The sequence below is a fragment of the Castor canadensis genome, chromosome 7 (genome assembly GCF_047511655.1).
Source record: "Castor canadensis chromosome 7, mCasCan1.hap1v2, whole genome shotgun sequence".
NCBI classification, from domain to species: domain Eukaryota; kingdom Metazoa; phylum Chordata; class Mammalia; order Rodentia; family Castoridae; genus Castor; species Castor canadensis.
The window spans coordinates 158,484,036-158,508,576 of record NC_133392.1 but is presented as its reverse complement, the minus strand read 5'-3'; the positions used below and the strand labels follow the sequence as shown (position 1 = coordinate 158,508,576).

The 24,541-nt window shown below is 41.5% G+C and overlaps 1 protein-coding gene and 2 non-coding genes across 26 annotated transcripts in view; 1 reads left to right on the top strand and 2 right to left on the bottom strand.

The window, feature by feature from the left end:
* Camta1 (calmodulin binding transcription activator 1) overlaps positions 1-24,541 on the top strand; it is an 826,483-nt gene that overhangs the window by 36,808 nt on the left and 765,134 nt on the right. The window lies entirely within an intron of this gene.
* Positions 7,585-7,691, bottom strand: LOC141425135 (U6 spliceosomal RNA). Its single transcript, XR_012450227.1, has one exon. It is a non-coding gene; the product is annotated as a U6 spliceosomal RNA (small nuclear RNA).
* Positions 16,369-16,499, bottom strand: LOC141425326 (small nucleolar RNA SNORA61). Its single transcript, XR_012450390.1, has one exon. It is a non-coding gene; the product is annotated as a small nucleolar RNA SNORA61 (small nucleolar RNA).

Here is a 24,541-nt window from a genome sequence, read left to right as displayed (position 1 = left end):
CACACACACACACACACACACACACACACACACACAGCTGGAACTCTTGGGTGTAATGTGACTCTTAAACTTTTTTTTTGGTATTCGGGTTTGAATTCAAGACCTCATACTTGCAAGGCAGGCGCTTTACCGCTTGAGCCACTCTGGTAGCCCTTTTTTGTGTTAATGTTTTTTGTCTGGGCTGACATTGATCCTGCCTCCTGAGTATCTAGGATTACAGGCACTAGCCATTAGCACCTGGCTAGACTCTTGAACTTTAAGTAATTCCTTTATTCACATTTGTGTTCACATTTTTGTAGTTATCTGAAAAAACGCAGGTTTCAATGTGTATGTGTTTATGTGTTAAGAAAGCAAGAATGAGATTGTGTCCCGTAAAATGTTGCCATGTGTTGAGTACCTGTTCTTTTGTAGTGACTGAGTACTTTATATAGTTATTTCTAAGCCTTACAAATAAGATTGTAAGATGAGCAACAGTTCCTTTTAGAGATGAGGGAGTGTAGGTAGACGGGTTGAATAATTTGGTCAGTATGGCATACTATCAAGTTTCTGAACTTCCTTTCTTCTGTTACTTAACTCATTCCTAGGAACTTTTTGGCACTGCTGGGGATCAAACCCAGGGCCTTGCAACATCCTAGGCAAGCACCCTACTCTCAGTGAGCTACATCCCCAGCCCCCCCCCCCAGAAACTTTCATTCTATTATTTGTTGTCTGAGCCTTTAATTAAAGACCCCATCACTCTAAACCACATTAGTGTGCTCAGCAAATCCATGCTGTAATGTAGTTTTGAATTAGAAAGAGTGAATGGAGGGTTAGTATTGTGGGTTCATATCCAAGTGTTTGGTGAAGCTGAAAGTCACTAAAAGGAAGACTTTGAGAAGATGAAGAGAGATCCTCAGTCTAGTTAAGCTACTTTAACATTTTCTAACCAATCGGGATACATAAAGTCTCCTGCCCTTCTGGAATAATATTTGCAACTTCAAAATAAATGAAGTGCTGCATCGAGAAACAAATCAACTTTAGGTCGTGCTTTCTCAACCATGAACATTGTTCCTCAGGTTCTGAAGACCTTGAAGGAAATGGTGATGATGACTACATCAGTAGTTGTGGAAGCTAATGTTCATTGAACATTTTTTGTTTGATAGCCACTATTGAGTACTTTACAGTGAGCAGTCACACTCAATCCTAGAAGTGACCCTTATCCTCATAGTACAGGTGAGGAAGCCCGAGTCCCGCAGGATATGAAATAGTGCTTCTGGAGTCAAGAGAGCTGCAGAGTTGGGCTGCCTGGCTTCAGGGCTCATTCCCTCCCGTTATGTCCCAAAGATCATTTTCAAATGGACTTTTCCAAGATTTCATTGCTATTAGGACTTCTAATCCTTCTGTCTTATAGAACTGTTTGGCTTCTTTATTCATTTGCATTTTAAGTATGATAAACTATTTTTTTGCATGGTTATTTTATTTTTTTTAAAGTAGCACTCATTTCTTGTGGAAATAGTTTTGCTTGTTAATAATGAATATTAATATGTGCATTCTGGATAATGAAGAAAATTATCCAGATAATGAAGAAATTTTGTACCTGTGTATACTTCGAGGGCAAGGCCTGATTTTTATTTCCCTGGCAGGGGAGAAAGAACATATTAAGCACAGTGCATGTTCTTTAATGGAATCAACTTTTATTTCAGTTAGTATTCACATCTTTATTAGGTGAACTCTAGTACAAGGTTTTTGCATTTTAAGTTAATATTTTTAAGGCCCAAAGCCAGAAATAATTATGCTAATGCAAGTTCCTGATTGCATAAATGACTACTTCATAATTACATTCATTTGTACTCCATACATGTTGTCTAGACTGGAGTTTCTTTTGTTTAGTCATTAATTAGCTGTTTGACTTAAAATATAACTACTGTATTCCCGAGTCTCCAGTTCTCGATTTCAGATCGCATTCTTCCAAAGCTAAACCAGTGTAGTACCATCAACCTTTTATATTGAAAATGTTTGCCCTAAATATGTTCAAATCACTTTCCTGTGCTACTATTTTTGAACTATTAATGTTCTTTGTTTTCCCTTTAGTACAAAGTTTTTCTACAGTAAGCAAACATGATGGAGTTGTTTGTACTGACACTTAAAGAAAACAGCACCATGTGTTTTCAGTTTGGTGGCATCTTCACAGGTTGTCATATTAAAATGGATTTTTAATGGTAAAAAATCTTTACAGAGATTTTAGGTCATAGAGATGATACATTCTAAGCCGCATCTAAGATCCTGAAGGAAAACCTGAGTATAATTGTAGTGGGTTTTTTTTTTTGTTTGTTTGTTTGTTTGGTTTTTTTTGTTCTGGATAAAGGGAGAATTATCTTTTTAAATCCTGAATACTTTTTTAGGAAAAGTGAATTTTTAATTTTAAGGCTGTGAGAATTACTAAATTATAGTTTCACTTCAGTTTTTTTTTAAACAATAAGCCACCTTTTGAGATCTTTCAAATCATTTTTTTTTGTGTGTAGGCATATATTAGATACAGTACTTTTTGTGTTTTTAATTTTTTCCTTTGTATAACTTTATAAAGTCATGGATTTAGGACTATAATTTTTCGGTGATTGCTTTGCTAGTGTACTTACATGTTAGCTCTTTGAAATATGGAACCACATTTTGGAGGAGATCATTTAGGTCTTAATGTGAGCTTAGCTGAAAAATACTAGTAGTGCTCTAATCAGAAAGGCCAGTGAGATATTTTGGCTTTGATGACCTGGAAAGTTAGTTAACGCTGAAATATGGCTTTGTTTTGCTTAGTTTTTAAAGGAGCTAGTGGTTTGAATGGTCCCAGATTATTTTCTGAGTCCAGGCAGGGCCTTTCTAATTAAATTGCAAATGTGAAAATGCACATGTGAACAGCACACAGAGAACCAACTTGGTTTAATTTGTGAATACAATATATGGAATTAAGTTTCAAATTGAATGTGATAATTTTGTGACAGTGGGTTAAATATAATTCCTGTATTCAGTTTAGCAGTATGAAGTGAACCAAATATATTCTATGCCCCAAGTAAGCACAGGGGTGTTTATTAGTCAGGCTGTGTTAAGTGGGCACTTTCTCCTCTGTATATACATTGGAAGCTGTATCCTTCCGCACTGGTGAGGACAAACAGGTGAAGACTGCTTATTCCAGGCAGGGTGGACTGAGGAAAAGAAAAGAGCAGATCTCACCTGTAGATATTAATGCTTATAACATTTGAATAAGATGGTAAAGGGGAGGAAATTCCTGTGAATTTCAGATTAGACTTTAGCTGTTTTATTAGATTACTTTAGTATGCAGCACCCAGAAGAATATTTAGCCCATAGTCATTGTTCAGTAAATGCTTGTTGAATGAAATGTATAAAACCACAACAAACTCTATAAGCTTCTTTATTCTTGGAGTTCTTACCAATATAATACTCAGATATAAATAGAAGCTACAAACGCAATACAGTATATATTAACAGTGTTAGTTAATGCAATGGATGGTGTTTGCTAAAACTAAATTGTGTCTTGCAACATGAATATCATACTGGCTGTTCTCAAATGGGTTCTTTGGAATTTGGTGTGTAGTACTATCCTGTGCCCTTCAGTCATTCTACCCCTTTTCCTCATTGGGAGACCATTTTTTTGCAGAGCAAGCATTTTTTTAAGTCCATGTTAGGTGCTGGTATAAATATGTCATTCATTAGCCCAAGCGCAATGTAAGTGGCATGTAAGCAAATGTAGTCACAGCTTACCAACTTGGACAGTGGGTTTTTCTGTCAATATTTTTGTAGTAGGTATTATTTTTTCTCATTATAAATTAAATTAAGAAGTGAAGTTAAAAATCTTTTGTAAACCATGTATCCCTGATAATCATTCCACAAAGCCTGAATTGAGATCCACTACTCTCTTAAAAAGCATTAGGAACTGGTGCAGAGCAGGATCTTGTCGTGTGTGTGTTATATAGGACACTTGCCTGCTCAATCTCTGAGTTGTAGGTGGTGGCACTCCAGTGTCTGTTGAAGATTTGTCTTTAAAGACTTTTGTTGCTTTTAGAGTTGTTTGAGAGTATAGGATCTTTCAGGAGGCTGGAGTCCAGCTTGTGATTACAGTGTTTTTGGAGGAACTGGGGTTTGAACTTAGCCTTGATAAGCATGTGCTCTGGTACTTGAGCCACACCCCCAGCCCCTTTTACCTTTAGCTGTTTTTTGGGTAAGGTTGTAACATTTTTGATAGACTTTTCCTTGGACGGTGATCCTCCTGTCACACTACCTGCCTAGCTGGGATTAGAGGTGAGATTTTTCAGCTTTTTTTTTTTTTTTTTGGCAGCATTGGGGTTTGAACTCAGAGCCTCACACTTGCTGGGTAGGTGCTCTTATTGCTTGAGCCACTGTGCTAGACCTTTTTTTGTGATGGGTATTTTCGAGATAGGGTCTGGTGAATTTTTTGCTCAGGGCTGCCTTTGAACCAAGATCCTCCTGATCTTTGCTTCCTGAGAAGCTAGGATTATAGGCGTGAGCCACTGGCACCCAGCTAATATATGTATATGTGGATATATATTTGATGGTACTGGGGCTTGAACTCAGAACCTCATGCTTGCTAGGTGCTCTACCACTTGAGCCACTCTGCCAGCCCCTCAACTGTTAATCATTCTGTTATTTTTATTAGGAAAGTGTACAGTTCACTTGTTTTTAGTATGTATATCCACACAGTGTGCAAGAACCACCACCCATTTCCTAATTCCAGAATGTTTTCATCACCCAAACAACCTCTGAACTTGATGGGGCTAGCAAACTTGGGGGCAGGCTGCCTGTTTTTCAGGATCTTGGGTTCTTCTTTCTTATTGTCTCTGAAATTTCTATGTTCATTTAGTCCTGAAGCTGAAGTTTGGACAGATTGTCCTTTGGTCCAGGTTATAACTTACTGTGCTGTGTCCTGAGATTGCATTTAAAAAATGTTAAGGTGCAGATGAGGATCCAGTTTGGGTCCACACTGTCTAAGTCAGAGTTTTTAGTGCAGTCAAAACTGTGACTGTGCAAGAATGTTATTGATGGTATCCCCACACCCTTTAGGGATACTTGGAGTGAGACTTTGGGTGATGGTGACTTCCATAGAGGAGAAGCTGAAGCCTGTGGGAAGGTAGACTGAGATGGGAAGGGAAGGTTTACCTAGGGAAGCTAGCATTCTTTACCTGAGTGGACTTGAGGCTTGAGTGGGGCATAATCACCTGGAGACTGCCAGGATCCATTTGAATGTCTGCTGCAGTAGATCTAGCTAGGGTCTGAGAATGCAGTTCTTCCTTTTCTGTCTGTATTTTTGTTTTGTTTTGTTTTTTTGTTTTTTTGTGGTACTCAAGAGTTGAACTCAGGGCCTCCTGCTTGTTAGGCAGGGACTCTACCACTACTTGAGCCACACCACCAGCCCTTTTTGTTTTTGTTGTTTTTAAAATAGAATCTCGATTTATGCCCAGGTCAGCTGCCTGCACATACCAAGATCCTACTACTTGCGCTTTCCTTGAGTAGTTGGGATGACAGGTGAATAGTTGAGATAGGGTTTGGGAACTTTTTGCCCTCACTGACCTTGACCCAAGATCCTCCCAGTCTCTGCCTCCTGAGTAGCTAGGATTACAGGCGTGAGCCACCACGCCTAGTGAGAATGTGTGGTTTTAACATGTACCCAGGTGAAACCCATTTAAATGAAGCTGCTCTACCTACAGTGCATCCTAATTGACATCACTTGATCTTAGTTTCTGGTTTGCTGTCTCCACATCATGTAGGTATATTTCAGTGTACTTTGGTTATGAGAATACAGTTGAGCTTTCTAGAGTCCTTTTCTCTATCCAGTTAAGTTCTAAGCATTGCTGAATGCAAGTGGGTTTTTTGGGTACTTAAGTAAGGTATCTGTTAATGTCTTGTTATTTAGGCAGCCCTTTTAAAGCAGGGGTGGTAGTAATGGGGTGTGTGGAAGCATTGTGATTGTTTTTTTTTGATCTCTCTCCAGGTGCTAGCATGATGGATAGTCTTCCCTCTTATATCTCCATTTGGTTCTGGTAGCTGAAGTTGACTGAGATTCTCTCATCTCTGCTTCCTGGATAGATGAGATTATAGTTGCGTACCACCACACCTGGCTTGTTCTTTGGAATAAGGGTCTTACTAACTTTTTGTTGTTGTTTTGTTTTATGGCTGGAGCTGGTCTTGAACCTAAATCCTCCTAGCTCCACCTTCCAAGTAGCTGAGAGCTAAATGTCATAATCTACCTATCTACCAGCCTACCAGATATTTACAACGACAAGTTCTGTTGAAGGGTTTAAAAGCTGTTCCTAAAAATAACCCAAGTTTTTTTCCAGTGTTAATTCTTTTACAAAGTTAGAAAATCAGGGCTGGTGGAGTGGCTCAAGTGGTAGAGTGCCTTCCTAGCAAGCATGAGGCCTTGAGTTAAAACCCTAGTATCACCAAATTAAAAAAGAAAATCAAGTGAATAACAACAACAAAATGCAAAAAAGAATTCCCTTCTAGCAGACGGGCCAGGGTGAATGTGGTGAAACAGAAATGTGTCTAGGAGGTTGTTCTTCTGTAAGGAAGGATGTTAACTTTAGGTACGTACTTTCATGGGTTTCTGTTGACCTGCTGAAGTATGTAGAAGTGTAAAATGTAGAGAACCGAGAATTTACATTTGAAGAGAAAGGAGGGAACTGGGAGAACCTCCGCTCTGGCGAATTGAACAAGATGAAGGTAGGGCCTGCCACTGTGTGCATGCGTGGGGCATCTGTCCTGTAACTGCAGTAGTCCAGCTTCATGTAACTCTGCTGTCATTATAGTTCCAAAGGAGTTCTTTGGAAGGAAAAAGAAGTGTCTGTGCAAGAAATAAGGAAGCTTGTCTAGGTGAAGTTGGCCACTTGTAGTGCCAAGTCAAAAGACAAGCAGGTGGTCTGAGTGGCTGGGAATCAGGGAATGATTGGGATAGTTAGCACTTGAGCTATACTGTTACTCTCTGTGTAACTCATACAGGGTACTAGTCTGCATTCCTGCTCCCACCCCCCAATACACACTTTTGTGATGGTACTAAGGCTTGAACTATACCACTTGAGCCATGCCTCCAGCCTTTGTTTTTGCTTTAGTTATTTTTCAGATAGGGCTTCATATTCTTACCCAAGGCTGGCCTCAGACTGAGATTCTCTCATCTCTGCTTCCTGTATAGATGAGATTATAGTTGTGTATCACCACACCTGGCTTGTTCTTTGGAATAGGGTCTCATTAACTTTTTGTTTTGTTTTGTTTTATGGCTGGAGCTGGTCTTGAACCTAAATCCTCCTAGCTCTACCTTCCAGGTAGCTGAGATTACAGGTATGAGCCAGTGCACCTGGCCTTTTTTGTTTTTTGATCTCCCCGTGTAGCCCAGGTTAACCCCCAATTCTCCAGCCTCCTGCCTCTGCCTCTCAAGTGCTCCTTTTTAAGGAGATTCAAGGTCAGTCAGAAGGCCCCAGGATAAGGTGTGGAAGGATCACACCCTCTTAGTGTCTGGGGGCTTTTCCTGGGAGCTGGCCCAGAGGGAGGCTTTTCAGCTGCCATTCGGGTTCTTTTTTTTTTTTTTTAAATATGGAACGCTTCACAAATTTGCGTGTCATCCTTGCGCAGGAGCCATGCTAATCTTCTCTGTATCGTTCCAATTTTAGTATATGTGCTGCCGAAGCGAGCACGCCATTCGGGTTCTTACTCAAAAAGGCTGCAAGGGACACTTTTCCAGAAAAGAAGGGGGAAGACACTTAAGTCTGTTTACCTTTTTAAAAGTTAAGAAAGCGTTGAAAGAATGGGAGAGTGCCTTCTGCTTCCCATTTCTGAGAAAAGGTTCATTGAAATGGCTCGAAATTAGGCAGGATCTGTAAAACTGATATCTGAGTAAAGTCACTTCCATTTTCCTGACACATCTTTTTTTTCATTTCTAACCTTTTATTTATTTATTTATTTTTTCATTTTCTTTTATTCTTAATATGTGCATACAAGGCTTGGTTCATTTCTCCCCCCTGCCCCCACCCCCTCCCTTACCACCCACTCCACCCCCTCCCTCTCCCCCCCCTCAATACCCAGCAGAAACTATTTTGCCCTTATTTCTAATTTTGTTGTAGAGAGAGTATAAGCAATAATAGGAAGGAACAAGGGTTTTTGCTGGTTGAGATAAGGATAGCTATACAGGGGATTGACTCACATTGATTTCCTGTGCGTGGGTATTACCTTCTAGGTTAATTCTTTTTGATCTACCCTTTTCTCTAGTACCTGTTCCCCTTTCCCTATTGGCCTCAGTTGCTTTAAGGTATCTGCTTTAGTTTCTCTGCGTTAAGGGCAACAAATGCTAGCTAGTTTTTTAGGTGTCTTACCTATCCTCACCCCTTCCTTGTGTGCTCTCGCTTTTATCATGTGCTCATAGTCCAATCCCCTTGTTGTGTTTGCCCTTGATCTAATGTCCACATATGAGGGAGAACATACGATTTTTGGTCTTTTGGGCCAGGCTAACCTCACTCAGAATGATGTTCTCCAATTCCATCCATTTACCAGCGAATGATAACATTTCGTTCTTCTTCATGGCTGCATAAAATTCCATTGTGTATAGATACCACATTTTCTTAATCCATTCGTCAGTGGTGGGGCATCTTGGCTGTTTCCATAACTTGGCTATTGTGAATAGTGCCCCAATAAACATGGATGTGCAGGTGCCTCTGGAGTAACAGTCTTTTGGGTATATCCCCAAGAGTGGTATTGCTGGATCAAATGGTAGATCGATGTCCTGACACATCTTTAAGCTGTGTGGTGACTGATTCTCTTTCCTGGTATCAGAAGACACTTGTTAATGTGTGTGTTAGAATTCTATTTTTGTGCTGTGGAACAAAATTTAGACTTCTTAACTCTTGATTATTTAATATTCATTTTTGTTAAATACTTTAATTATTACTAATCAAATTTTTTATATTGAAACATTTCCAGTTTTTAATAATCCATTCCTCAAATAATTCAAGGAATCTGCTGTGGTGATTATATATGTTTTATTTCATAAATGAGGATAGTTTTGGAATTAGCACCTGTCATCATTCAATACACTGATGACTGATGTCTTTTCATTGAGTGTCCTTTGGCTGTCTCTGCTAGGCTGTAAGTTGTGTATGGACAGGGATCTTCGTCTGTGTGTTCACTGCTGGAGCCTGAGAGCTTAGACCAGCACCTTGCTATTAGTGCCTAGGAACTGTTCATTGAATGAATGATTGAGGAACCCATCAACACTTGCTGCTAAGTTGCTGCTTAAGTGGACTGCTGTTTATCCCTGAATTAAACAACCTACCTTTGAAATAGTTACGGTAGCACCCAACAGATCCATATAGGAACTATCCCCAAAAACTTGTGATGCAGAGAGGAGCAAATGTATGCTCCCTAAATGCCCACAGATTCCCATCATTGCAGAAGGAAGTAAGAAAGGAAGGATCGAGCGAGGCAGATACGCTCAGTCTAGACCTCAGACTCCTCAGTCAGGGAAAGGCACCAAGGAGTGAGCGAGGGGAGGCAGGAAGCCATGATCATCCTCTGTGTAGGAGTGCTTGCAGGCGGAAACATGCAGCCTGGGAAAGAGGGATGCTCTTCCCCACCTGCTGCTTTCCACGAGACAGCACTTAGGGAAAATGCTGCTCTTCCCAGAGTCCGGCCATCAGAAACACAGTTGTGTTTCAGAAGTTTTTCTGTGCTGGTGTGGGCATGTGTACATGTATGTACATATGTACATGCACATTTATTTACCCAGAATCACATGCAATTTTGTAGTCTAGTTTTTCTCATAATATGTTGTATGTTAGGTCTTTCTTGACAGTAACCATGGCATCATGTTTACTGACTGCATATTAATACTGTCTTTTACTTCATGCCATCATTTATGCATTCAGCAATATTTTTGAGGGCCTACTATGTACCAGGCACTGGTTGGAAATACTGAGGGTACCAGACAGACAGTCCTTTTCTTGTGGAGCTTACAGTTTAGAACGTAAGTGAATAAGTAGGGAAGAGTTTCAGAGAGTGCTCAAAAGAAAACAACAGGATGCTGAGGTGAGCACTCTAGGTGGATGTGTTATGGTGTTACGGGAGACCTTTAGAAGTGACACGTGAGCTGACATCTGAATGATGAAGGAAGGCCAGCTGCCTGAGGATCTGGAGCAATAACATTCTAGATGGAGGGAACAGTCTTTGCAAAAGCCCTAACATGGGAAAGTGCTTAGTTTGAGGAAGAGTGAAGAAGACACTGTTGGTTAGAGCAAAGTGGCCTTCTGGGAGATGAGCTAGCAAGGTGGACCAGGTTGACCTAGGAGTGCTGCATAGGGATGAAGCCTTGGGGTTTAGTTTTAGGCAGTGGGAAGTCATCAGAGGATGAGGTTTCAGGAGATGACACCATGTGGAGTTTTCTTTTTGTGGTCTTTCTCTGGCTGCTCTGGGTCTATCAGAGGAAGCAGAGAAACCAGTTAGGAGACTGTTAGAGTCATTGGTGTCTTGGTAAGAGCTGACGGTGGCAGAGAACAGGGAGAGAAGTGAAAGTATTTTAGAGATGGAGCTATCAAACCTGGGGAATTGGATGTAGGGTAAGGAAAGGAAGGCCCAAGAAAGAGCCCTTGGGGCTGGGGGCGTGGCTCAAGTGGTATGGCTCATGCATGTGGCCCTCGGTTCAGTCTTCAGTACTAAAAAAAAAAGAAGAAGAATGAGCCCTCTGAACTGTTGGTGGTCTCATCACTGAGACAAGGAAGACTGAGGGAGGAGAAAATGGGGCAGGGGAGTCAAACAGTACTCTTCTGGGACGTGTGAAGTGGGAAATGTTGGTTAGACAGTAGAGTGATGATGTTGAATGGGCTGCTGTGCATAAACCTGGGTAGAGGTCCTGTCTGGAGATGTACATTGCAGAGCCATCGGTTTACCAGTGGTGTTTAAAGCTGTGGGCTACATGAGGTTACCCTTGGTGCAGAAGGTAAATGGAGAAGGGAATGTGAACCTGTGCAGAGCAGGAGGAGCCAGCGCAGGTGGCTGCAGAGGCCACAGCAGTGGTGTGATGAGGCAGGTGTGAGACTGAAGCTGAGAAAACAGGTTTTAAGCGTGGCACCTCAGTTTTCTGTTTTCTGCTGCAACAAAGTATCACAAATTCAGTGACTTGAAACAACACAAATTTATTATCTATGGTCTGTAGGCCAGACACCAGACATGGTTCTTACTGGGCCAGAATCAAGGTGTGGCAGGGCTGTGCTCCTTTCTGGAGACTCTAGGGACAGTCTTTCCTCCTGCACCACTCTCTAGTGGCTTGTGGCCTCTTTCTCCATTCTCAGAACCTGCAACCTAGAGTCTCTTTGGCTTGCCTCCATCTTCACATTTCTTTCTCTGAGTCTGACCTCTCTTCCTTCTCTCCTTTCCCACTTTTAGTGCTTTTTCTTTTGGCAGTGCTGGGGATGGAACACATACTAGGCAAGAGCTGTACCACGAAGATACGTTCCTAGGCCCCCACCCTTCTACTTTTAAGGTCTGTATTGTTTACACTTAGTCTACTTGGATAATTCAGGAAAATCTCCCTATTGAGAGGTCAGCTGATTAGCAACTTAAACTCCATCTGCTGCCTCAATTACCTTTTGCTTTTTAGCATATTGACAGGTTCTGGGGTTTAGGATGTGGCTATCTTTGTTGGTGGGGATGTGCCACTATTCTTCCTGTTGGACAGGGTATAGCCAGAGATTATTAACTGGGAAGTTGAGTAAAATGGGGATGGAGAGGTCACCATTGAATTTGGTCATGCAGAGGCTCTTACTGACCTTGATGAATGGTTGTTGGTAGAGTGGGTTGAAGAGAGAGAGAGATGAGGACACAGAGGCCATAAATATAAGTGATTTACGATGGGAAGGAAAGTAAATTGCAGGAAGGATTACAAAGGAAGGGCACAGAGAACAGCTCTGAGGGTGAGATAGGAGACCTACTGTAGGGCAAAGGTCTCATGGAGGAAGGGGCCTGAGGATAGTGTTTGTTGTGTAGGATGGCTGGATGAAGAACCTAGAGCAAAACCATGAAATGGTTTATAGAGACGGAAACATGAAGATAGAATTAATGAGGCTATTGTAAATTAAGAGACAGAACACCCTGACTTCTATACTTGCCCCTGGGTCTGTGGACAGGATATTGGTCAGTAGCCACGACAGGGCCCTCCAGCATAAATCAGATGCTCTTATTATTCCATGGGAGTTGAAGTTAGTGTTGGACTTCTGGCCTTTCTTCCTCAGGGAGCCTGGACCACCTGTGATCTGGCTACAATTCATTGCCATGGTGCCGTGCATACTCCATGCCACACAGGGATCCAGTGCTTTCCTCTTCTCCTTACTTTTGCTCTTACCTGCTGCCTGCTGAGTTGTAGTCCTGCTTCGGTTTTTCATTGCGCTCCAATAGTATTTATTTATTCACCAGGGTTAAAATCTTTTGTTTTTTTGGGGGGGCAGCACTGGGGTTTGAGCTCAGGGCCAGCCTCATGCTTGCTAGGCAGGCACTCTACCACTTGAGCCACTCTACCAACCCAAGGCCTAGATTAACTTAAAAAGTTTTTTTGGCAGTTGTTGGGTTTGAACTCAGGACTTCATACTTACTAGGTGAGCACTCTTACCACTTGAGCCACTCTGCCAGCCTCACCAGGGTTTATTGAACCCTAGGTTCTGGGGAATACAAGGGTAACACAAACAGGAGTCTCTTCCCTATGAGGCTCGCATTCATTTTGGTTGCTTCCCATAAGTAGTAGGCTCCTCCAAGGCTGTCATTTCCCAGGAGGCAAGGCATTGAGTTTATGCGGTCTGTTCTCTTCTGGGGCTTATAGATAGACAGTTTAATCTGCTTGCTGTTGGAAGCCATTTCCCCTAATCATTGTGAGTCCCCACTGTTGGCATTTCTCTTCTTCTTTACTCAGTTACCCACCACTACCCACTCTCTCCACTAGCTGGTTGCTTTCTGAGAGTTCGTCCTCAGAGAGGTCTTCCATGAACCTTGATCTACAGGGCTCCCCCTTTTCTTACTCAGCTTCAGTTCCAAAGTCCACAGTACATAACCACTCTCTTCCAACTTTCCTGCCCCTCTCCTTCTGTCATATCCAGCTGGTCAAATGCCAGTCTTCAGCTAGCCTAATCTTCTGGCCTCTCTGTGCCTGCACCCAAGCAACTCAGTGTTGGTGGAGAAAAAACAAGACACCAAGGCTGACTACGACCTGTATATAATTGGTGGTCATATGCCTCAAGTGGGCATCATCACCAAAACCTTCAGTCTTCCAGAATTCTCCCATCTCCAACCTGTTCTGTTGTCCATGACCATTTCATCTTTTTGCCTTCCTCAAATTAGGCTTCAGCACCCCCCACCTGGAGCCGATGAACCTGCTTCACATCAGGAAACAGAAGCCAGTGGGAGCTCCAGATCTGCCTGTCTCCAAACTCCCTTTAAAAGCCAGTCTGCTCCCATGAGCTGTGGACCCCAGCCCCTCTCCCCTCAAACACTCATGTCCATAGCTGCCCTGCACTCTCCTGCATCAGTGATTCCTCCAGTTCCACCCTGCTATTCAGGTGCAGAGATGTACAGAGCCCCTGTGGTTATACCTGTCCTGGGACGGAAGTCAAACCTTGCTGACACATGATCTATCCCTCTGTCAAAATTTTTTTCTTAACATCAAAACATCCCCAAAAGTAATCCGCATATTTCTTGTACTTTCTCACTGTAAAGTGATTCTTAAGATTCTCCTGCCTACCCCCTCTACCCTCCTCTACAAACCACCTGCCAAGTTTTCCAACAACATGCAAAATGGCAAACCCAGAGGCTGCTTTGTTGGCGCCTTACTTAGCTAGCTGTTAGTTACCTAGCTAAGTAACTAGAAGCTGTTAGTCCCCTCTAAGGCACTGTCTTCTCCAGGGTAACATCTTCTTCTGGTGTCCTACTTTGTGGATCACTTCTTTAGTCCCCAGTTCTCATACTCTTCTCAGTCCACTTTTTCAAGGGTAAAGTCCCTTGGCCTTGGTGTGCCCCACCCCAATATAGTAATTTCATCTCCTAACAGAGCCTCACACACCTTCTCCATGTCCCACATTAAGCCCCGACCTTTCCTCAGACAGCTCCAGATGCTTATTGGCAGCTCAGGTGTAACTGTTCAAAATCAACCGACTCTACATTAGTCTGTTTTTTGTTAATGTAACAAAATGGCTGAAACCTGACTACTTACCAAGAAAAGAAATTTATTTAGTGCACAGTTTTGGAGGCCGAAAGTTCAGGATCCCATGGCCCCATTGATTGAGCCTCTGGTGAGGTCCTAAATGTAGATAGCATCATTGTGAGAACAAGTTCGAGAGGGAGAGGTCATGTGGCAAGACAGGAAGCCAGAGAGCAGGGGCCAGGCTTGCTAGTTTATAACAACCTTGGTGAAAACTACCTGGAGTTTTCTGAGAACATCATGGGTACATTTCAAGGGCAGCACCCTCAGTGAACCGTTTCTTCCCACTAAGCCTTACCTCTTAAAGGTTACAGCACCTCCCAGAATTCTGACACTTAAGGACTACATTCCTGACACGTGACTTTTAGGGTTTACACTCAAGCCACAGCAGACTCTTTCCCCAAATCTGCTGGCCCTACAGTAGACTTTATTTTTGTCTCCCCAATCTCCAAGCTCTCTTATGCCTTCCCCACTTCTCTGTCACACGGTTTTTTGGTGTATACACAGGCCTTTCTGCAACTGAGTGAAAGAGTCTGTAGTTACTTTCACAGAATCATGGCTTAAACCATGCATTGGATTATAGAAGAACTAACTATATTGAAAGACTTAACAGTCTTTCAATATGAATGATACAGATTTGTGATACACATACATATGCTTCTTAAATGTCCTTAAGTATCAGTATCTAGTGATGGGTCTGTAATTCCCCCAAATTTGAAAGAGTGATAAAAACAAATGATATTTCATGCATCAGTGTTGGTGATTGGTTAACAAAACCATTATCATAGGTGCTGCCCATGCTGATGCTTGTTGTTTGTATTTACATCTGTGAAATAAGGATGCTCTTCTTTTCTCATCTAAGTTCATGGACACCCTGTTCTGTCTTCACCATTTAATCCTTTCACTTTTCTCCTGCTCATTGTTACTACTTGTTACCTGGACACCCACAAGAGCCATCTTCTGCTCTGGACCTTCTCTACTGCATTCTCCACCCAGCAGTCAGGAATGTTCTCAAAAAGTAAAATGCAAATCAGATCTTGCTGACCCTTACTTTATACTCTTCTATTTTTTTTTTTACTACTTTTCAGATAGAGACTCAAACATTACTGGGTTGTCAAGTCTCTTTCTTGAGTCTGGCTCCTCCAGCCTCCCCATCAAGTCTCCCTGCAGGTCTTTCCCATGCCTGCCCTGGCCCAGCCATGCTTTTCTTCCAGGTCTTTGAATGTGCCTTGTCTTTGTACTTCAGGACCATTGTTCCATCTTTTGTTCTGCATTGAATTAATCATATTACCTAAACTTAGCAGCTTTGAACAACATAACATTTGTTGTTCGGCCTTCTCCCAGTCTGGGGTACAGGCATGGTTTAGCTGATTCCTTTGTGGCTAGGGCTAGATTATAATCTGGAGGTCTGACTGGAGAAGGATCTGTTTGCTAGTTAGTGCGATTATTGGCTTTGTGAACCATTGCACTGAAGTCTTCAGTTTCTTGCTGGTTTTTGTCTGAATTGTCCTCAGCTCCTGCCTATTTCTGCCTTCCTAGAGTGGCTACTTGGCTTCCTGAGAGCCAGCAGGAAGCCAGAATCCTAGCAAGGAGGATGTTACAGTCATGGTAACATTCCATTACATTGCTGTATTCTTTTGGTTAGAATCAATTCACAGGTTTTGCCACTCTCAAGGGAAAGGATTTACAAAGGACTACAATTTTGGGAACCACCCTGGTGTTTGCCACCTCCCCCTGCCCCATGTTCCTGCCCTGGTAAGTATTTTAGAAGAAACAGTTTCCACATACCTCTGCAGAGAATGCCTTGCATAGAGAAGCCTTTATGTCACCATGTTCGAGCTGTGCACAGCATGCAGGAGCCAAATCCCACTCTTGAATTGGCCATCTTGAAAGATGTTGTATCAGGTGTTTTCCAGAGTGGTCAGTTGAAGCAAGCAGGAGAACAGCTTTTCTCTCCTAAGGTTCCTTCTTGTCCTTCAACAAACTTTTCGTTCAGTGCTCATTTGCTAACGCTTTGTGCTTGGGTTAGAAGCAGGATGAGCAAGGTAAGAGCTTGCAGTTTGGAGCCACATGTTCCTCAGTTAAGTGTTAGTAGTTTTCAACTGGGAGGTCTGTTTGTGTTTTTGTCTTTTTTTTAAATTCAGTTCCGTTTGGACATAGCCAGCATGCTGTATGTCAGACTGCAGTGCTGTGAGGCCAGCTTCAGTATCACTTTCCCTCCTTTTATGACCACCAGTGCCAGCGTTCACACCTGACGGCAGGGGAACCACAGAGTTCTGGCAGTTTTAAAACTGTTTTCAATAGCAGTCGAGCTGTATTTTTTCAAGCATAATCTTTGGGGAACCAAGATCTATAAAACTGACAAAAGTGGAGAAGTGTTTGAAGCCAGGGAGTGGGGCAGACTGCCTGCTTGGGTTCGTTACCTCCTCTGGTAGAAGGCCCCATAGTGAGCACTTGGAGCCCTGGGTGGGAGAAAGGGAGGTTAACAAGTAGCTGAGGAGACAGGTACCTAGACGGTGGAACACCAAGTTAGTGCAGCTCCATTCATTCCCTGACAAGTTGCTCTCAAATGGGGAGTTGCTGGCCTCTTAAGGGTATTTTTGTTGTTGTGTTACATTCTTTTTCTCTTTTTGTGGTTCTGGGAATTGAACTCAGGGCCTCATGCTTGCTAGACAGGCTCTACCACTTGAGCCACTCTACCAGCCCCTTAAAGGTATTTTGAAACAAGGGGGCATCATGGTGTGGGTGCCGTGATACTGTACCAAATGGTAAACACATCCTTACTGAGAAGCTTCAAGAAGCCAGACTTCTCCTCTTAGTCCAGTGCTCTCTCTTTGTGTTGTTGGTGGTCAATCCTAGTTGCATATGAGATAGTTATTCACAGCTTTTTGCACATAACTGAGCTTGGCCAACGTGCAGATCAATTCAATTAGAGTCCTGGGGGTAGGGCCCAGGTAGGGGTTGTTTAAAAGTTCTCCAGGAGTCTGGGTGCAGTGGCTTAAACCTGTAGTCCTAGCTACTTGTGAGGCAGAGATCAGAAGGATCTCTTTTTGCCCTAGGCCAGCTAGGGCAAAAATTTCCTGAGACCTCATCTTCACCAGTGGCTGGGTGTGGCGACTTATACTTTGTTATCCTAGTTATGCAGGGAGGCACAAATAGGAGGATCATAGTTCAGGCTAGCCTGGGCATAAAGCACAACCCTGTCTCAAAAATAACCAATGCAACAAGGGCAGATGGGAGGACTCAAGTGGTAGAGTGTTTGTCTAGCAAGTATGAGGTCTTGAGTCCAACCTCCAGTACCACTGCCCTCTTTCCTCCTTAAAAGAAGAAAAAAGTTCCTCAGGAGATCTGAAGTATAACCAGGGTTGGGGATCATTGCCTTAATTTACTGCTAACTGCTTTCAGAAGCTGTCGTTAAATAAATTGTTGTTAAAAGTAAGCAAAGGGAAATCTGGAGGGTAACATGTTGTAGTAGACAAGTGGATCTGAATCAGTTGACACTTTTCAATTTGGGTTCAAATTGCTAAGCAGTGTATAGTACTCAAAACTTGGTATCTGTTAGGGCAAAGACTATCTCTTTTTTTGGGGGTTACTTCTTTACTCTTTTTTTCCTTTCTGAATATTTCAGGCTAGTAGGGTAAAGCATTTGTTTGTAACACACGAAGGTTATTTTTTGATCTTTCCTTCCTGAGGTCCATCTCCATCAGTTAGCTCCTGTTCTTTGTCCATACCTTTAATAATGTCCTTAGATGTCCATTTGGTTCCCATTCACCCCCCAACACTGAGCAGTGAGCATTCCTAGTAAGTGGTCATCCAGTTTGGAAAGATGTATTTTAAAGTTGTTGTGAAATCCCAGTGGTTAGAAAACTTTATATTGTTGTTTAGTCAGGGAAAGATGCAGAAAAATGATCACATCACCTGATGTAGGGAGTTCTCAGAATAGGCATTGGCTATGAATGGCCTCCTAGTTTTTCCCTTGAGGATAGCTGTATTATAAGGCTAATTTTAAACACCCTCTTTGAACACTTTCAGACCTCTTTTAGTATATTTCTCTCTGTCTTTGACATGCTTCTCATTGACAACTAATTTAATTTTAATCTTACTTTGCTAACTTTCCAGAATAGTTCCTTTCCTCCTAGCTCACTCATTAATTTATAGATTTCTTGTTTTGTATCAGTTTCTGCTTGTGAATTTTTCTGTAAATTGGTGGCAGTGATAATGGTTTAGGTCAGTATCTTTTTACTTTTTCATGAGATTGCATTGAAAATATAATTTAATCTTCAGTTAGGTTGACGACTACTACTACTACTACTGGTTTTTATTTTTCTTTCATTCTTCAGACAGTGTCTTACTATGTTTCCCAGGCTGGCCTTGAACTCATGATCCTCCTGTCTCAGCCTCCTGAGTGCTGGGATTACAGGCATGTGTAATCATGTTCAACTGTATTAGTTAAGGTTGACCTGATAATTTTTTTTTTTTTTAAATTTTGGAGACAGGGTCTTGCTATTTAGCTCTCAGGCTAGTATTAAACTTGTGATTCTCCTACTTTTGCCTCCCAGTGCTAGGGTTGTAGACATGTGCCAACTTTTAACATTTTTATAATATGGATCATGTGCATGTAGGTAAATGTTTTGCACACATCATGGGTGTGGGTAAATATGATGTATATATTACATAGTGCTTAGGAGTTGGTTGTGAGACCACTGTCTGTAGCAGTTTTGGAGAACTACTCTTTATGCCAGTGTACACAGTGTGGTGTATAACAGTGAGGTTGTGAGAGGCTGTTTGCTGGATCTGGCATTCTCTCCTCCTCCTGTCTAGTGCAGCTCTGGTACTCTGTGCTTCTGGACTCAATTTTTAAGGATGGTTTGGAGCACTCAGTGAGTTAACAGGTACAACATAAATACAATGTATTATGAACCATTAGTCACTTGCCCATTGCTGATCTGTACAGTAAATAATATTGAGACAGAAGAAAGCACTGACTATAAAGTAAAAGATGATGGCACACTGGCTTGCATTACCAGGAGACCGAACTGAGTGAAACGTCAAGTCACACAGTGGTAGGCGCCATGTATCGTAGCAGCTCCACCCTAGGTGTGTTCTCAGCAGAAATGTGTGTGTGAACCAAAAGACGTGGAGGAGTGCAGGAGCACTATTCCAAGTTCTCTAAAACCAGAAACAGCTTAAGTATGTGCAAGAGCAGCACGGAAAGTTAATTGTGACATGCTCACATAGCAGAAGCTGTGAAGTCATGGAGGCAAATGAAATATTGTGTATTCAGGAAATGAGTAACTTTCACAAACATAGTGTTGAGACAAAAGAAACCAGACTCTCACAATTAAGTATTGAATGATTCTGTAGACAAGTTCAAAACACATTTGAAAACAGGTAAACAATGTATGGTGTTAGAGTCAGGAGAAGTAGTTAGCTTTGGAGAGTGGGGAGGAAGTGGTAGTCTGGCTTCTGGGCTGCTGGTGGTGTTGTGTTTTGTGCAATACACATATGAACAAACATACTTAAGATTTGTGGGTTTTTTTCTGTTTGTAGAACTTTTCAGTAAGGAGGTCATTAAAGTGGCATAGAATATAAAACAGCTTGTTAAGCAACAGTGAGAAACCAGCCAAATACTTGCAATAATACACAAAGTCTTACAAAATGCATATTCTGATTTTGTTTTTCTAAAGTTCAAAAAGTTAATGCCAGGTTGTTGTTTAGGGACACATAGGCAGCTAGTATCTTATCAGTCATGATTCAGTGAGGGAAGCAGACCCACTGTGAGTATTATGGAATAAAGAACTCTTTTATTAAGAGTTAATAAGATCTTATACAACTCTGGGAGAAACTGGAAACAAGAGCCCAAAAGGAGGGACTATAGGATCAGGGAAATTCACTAAGCCACCTTTCCTGAGACACCTGTGTTTGGGTAGGCAGGTCAGCTGCTAGCACCTGCTAGTGTGAGGCCACATGGGCAAACTGATGAAAAAGTGTGTGATAGGTCTGCTCTTAGCATGTAGTGGGAGCTGGGGACTTCTGTTGGTTGGTGAGGCCAACAGCTAGGAGAAAAGCTCTTGAGAGAAGAGTGTGCAGACAGTCTGGTACCCTGCCGCACCTCCTTTTCTGTGTTTCAACATCTCTTTTGGAAAGTAGTGACTGTTTCTTCTCCATATCTATCTGTTACCACCTCAGCTACCCCAGCCTTGGAAAGTAATGGGTGTTTCACTTTCACCTTTTAAATCTTGTGCAAATGCAGGAAAGGGAATTGTGGGAAATCCAGTCTAACCAAATCATTGGAGTTAGAAACTGCCACAGTGATGGTTGCACAAGTTTGTATGTAAACTTTTTAAAAACACTTCTCAAGTGGGTAGAGTTTATGGTATGTGAATTATGTCTCAATAAAGTTGGTATTTAAGCAAAAACAACCATAGGTTGAAACTGTAAAGGGAAGCATGGAAACAATTAGTAAAAAAGCTAGGCTGGTGATTCCTTTGTGAGAGGAAGGCTTATGAGAAGGAGTTTTCCACAGTTTAGAAAAGTTTGTCCTTGATAGGAGAGGGGGTCCACATGTGATTACTTACTAACATGCAGTCCTGTGGTGGCAGGGAGTAAAATAGCGCAGTTTACAAAGGTATGGTCATAGTCATTTTCTAGCTTTATAAAGATGAGAAGATGCTAACCTGGATGATCTCAGTGTTCCTCCTTGAGGTCTGGATTCCAAAATGGTAATTGTTTTTTTGGCCAGGTTATACCTATGTTACCCTAAACTGTTGATCTTTGAAAAACTAGAGAGTAGTAACTATGATGCTTGTTAACTAGGGCTCCAGACAGGTCTGAGAGTAAGTTTTTAAAATAGGTCAGTGGGGTAGTTGTGTCACTTTTAACTGAACGTATTAGATTTCAAAATCTGAGCCACAATTTCTTTGTACTTAAAAGTAGATTTTTACAGATTCATTAAATCTTCCATATCAAATCTGTTTTGATAATCAGAGAAACTGGAGCATTGTCATCATCTTTACGTACTGGAAAATGCCCCTATCTGCTCCCTACTTATGTGGTGCCACTTTTCATTGAATGCTTGTTATGGCTCTTTTCATTCTGTATTTAATAAGGAAGCAATTGTCCAAGTAAAAGGCATGCAGCTTTCCTGCCTGGGGTAGTAGTCATACTGTAGTTTTGAAATGGAAAGTTTTTTAGAGAAGTTCAAAACAGAGTATCTTGTATCATTTGTATGCAAAGGTTAGATTTTTTTTAGAGATACATTTGTCACATAATGAGATTCTTCAGAGGTTGATGATTTGAGTCAGATGTCACTTTTAATGCGTTTTCCATTAAGAAATAAATTTTGATGTTTTCTAAACCAATTCTTAAGCATTATGTCTGCTAATCCTTTTTATTCAGTGGTCATTGGCGTGCCTACTGAGTACTGTTAAAGAAAAATTTATTCATGATACGCCTGCCCTCACATAACCCCTCCCCCAAACCAGATAAACAGTAGCCAGACTGTATTCAGGGGGTTAGCCATAGGAGTATAGTAATGGAGTTTTGCAGTAGGGGAGAGAGTGGACCCAACTCTGGATACAAGGACAAATGAGGATTTATAGCCAAGAAGCTGGTGGATGGAAAATTACTAAGAAGAAACATCTAATGAGGGAAAGAGCAAGGGAGAGAAGGAGGGAGGAAGGGGGAGGGAGAAATTTTGACCAGTGTTAAAATAAGCATGGTGGTGCATGCCTGTGGTTCCAGTATTCGGGAGACTGAGGCAAGAAGACTGTGAGTTCAAGGCAAGCCTGGGGTACATAGCACATTCCAGACCAAGACTGGACTATATAGGGAGACCTTATCTCAAGAAATAATAAAACAAAACTACAAAGACAAAAACCCTCTCTTTTTGAAGGATCTGACTTGGGAGCTAGAACCAGTAGGATTTAATATGACCTCTAAGATGTGTTAGCTGTTACCTTTTTCCAAAACTGACGTAAGACAGATTAACAAGAGAAAAGATAGATTCTAGTCATATAGGTACTTATTTCAGGGGTATTTACAAAGAAATATGACTGAAAGGAACCAGAATTTAGGACTTGTATGCCATCTTAATAAGGTGGAGGGGAGGCAGAGAGAGGGCACTTATATGAAAACACGTAGCTCTTTGAAAAGTTAAAGGGCCCTTAGGATAGATGGGAGGTAGGCTAGTTTTGTGATGTCATTTGGATATGTAGTCTGTTTGGGTGTCTTCTTATCTCACAAGATTTGAGTTGTTCCTGAGCAGGGGATTTATGACAATTTAGTTCTTTTGGGAGGCTCTACATTTAGGCAGATATGGCATTTTAGAACTCAAATACTTTGAGCTTAAATTTTTAAAAAAATGCTATAGTGACCTATTCTGGATCCCTTTTTGGCAAGGGAAAGGAGAAATTACTGAGATTCTGACTTGAGAGTGGTACTATAGAGAATGAAATACATAAAGAAGAACAGCTTTTTTGCAAATTTGATATTTATATTTTGTAGTTGAGCTTGGAGCACAAGTGGATTATTTAGGTAGAGATCCTAGGAGGCAGTTGGGATGTAGAGATGTAGATCTGGGAGCTCAGGAGAGAGCTTGAAGAAACTGAGAGTACTGATGAAATTTTCCTAGGAGAGTAGGAAGAATGAGAAAAAAAAGAGGTTCTAGAAATAAAATAGAGGAAGCTAGAAAATGGGGGTGGGTAGGACGGAAGTTGAGCTTAAAACAGAGCTAGTAAGGAGGACTTGGTGATGATGAGGAGACTTGGGAGAGTTACATACCTGTTACTAGAGTCCTAGGCTGTAGGAAAGCCTGACTTTGGGGACCAGCAGACCAAGTCTGACTACTTTGACCCTGAAGTCAAACAGAAAATAATGGTGAAAATCAGGAAAGAAATTTATTCCATACAGCCATACTGGGAAGGCAAGGGGGACCAAGCATCTTCAACCTTGTCTTCAGGGGGTACTGACAAAAGCTTCAAATTTAAATAGGGAAGGAACACAAGTGGGGGGCAAGAAGCATGCAAAGGTAAAGCATAGTCTTGGTTGATCACTGCCTCCATATTGGCCCTGTGGAGATTGAATAAGAAAGTTGTGGTTGCGCAGGGATAGTTTGAACTGATCACAAAATGTTGAGACCTGTTGTTCATAGACTTTAAGGTGACCACAGGAGAGAATGGTACAGAGAAGAGGATAAGTCAAAAAGGCAAGATGGGAGGTAGTTCCTTCGGGTTTAGGGTGATGACTTAGAGACTTCTAAGGCTCCCTTCAGGTGGACTGGAACAGGATATTGTAAAAAATTGGGGTCGGCAATCTGTTGATTATCTTGTCTCTGCAAACCTTAAAATACCTTAGTTACTCTTATCTTCATGTCTTCAGCCTTGAACAAGAGGATTACCAGCTTTACACAGACAGTCCTTAAATGATTAACCTGTCTATGTGCAGAGTTGAGCAGGAATTGGACCCAAAGTTTAAGGTAGACAGATACAGAATGCAAATGTTTGTCCTCCTTTTAGTTATCTACCTGGCTGACGTAAAGATTCGGTACTTTTAGCAAAAGTATCCTCTTAAGTCCCTGTTATAAAACCAAGGGAGCACATAGTAGGGAGAAGAAGCAGTAAGGATCAACAGTGCCAGGTTGCAGAATAAAATACGTGTTAAAACATTTCTTGGTTTAGTATATGAGAATAGTAGTGTTTTGAAGAGGAAGTAGAGGACTATTTAGGATTTGGAACAGTTGGCTTATCACTTAAAAAAAAAATTAGGTCCCTACCTTATGCCTTATTAGCAATGTAAATCTAAAAATTAAATGTAAAAGTTGGAAATAATAGAAATACTAGAAGAAAATATAGGTTGATATTTACATAGTTTTCAGATGGTAAAGGCCATTCTAATCATGATACCAAAATCAGAAAGGCTGGCAAATTTGACTGCATATAAATTCAGCATTTCTAAGTGCTAAAAAATACTATAAAATTAAAATGTAAATGGCAGTCTGAGAGACGTATTTGCTACATATTTGACAGAGATTTATTATTCTTTTTTTGGGTGGTGCTGGGGATCCAACCCTGTGCATCATGCATGCTAGGCAAGCACTTTATTACTAAGCTACATCCCCATCCCTGCTTAATATTACATTATCCTTAAAATATAAAAGAAAAAACCTAGCCCCAAAGATAAATCTAACTAAGACAGACTATGCAGTTGATTTATCTCCCTCGGGGTTAGAAAGAGGTTGGTTAATGGGTACAGGGTGTGGTTGGACAGGAGGAATAAGTTCCAATGTTCTGTGCACAGTAGGATATCTGTGGTGGACAA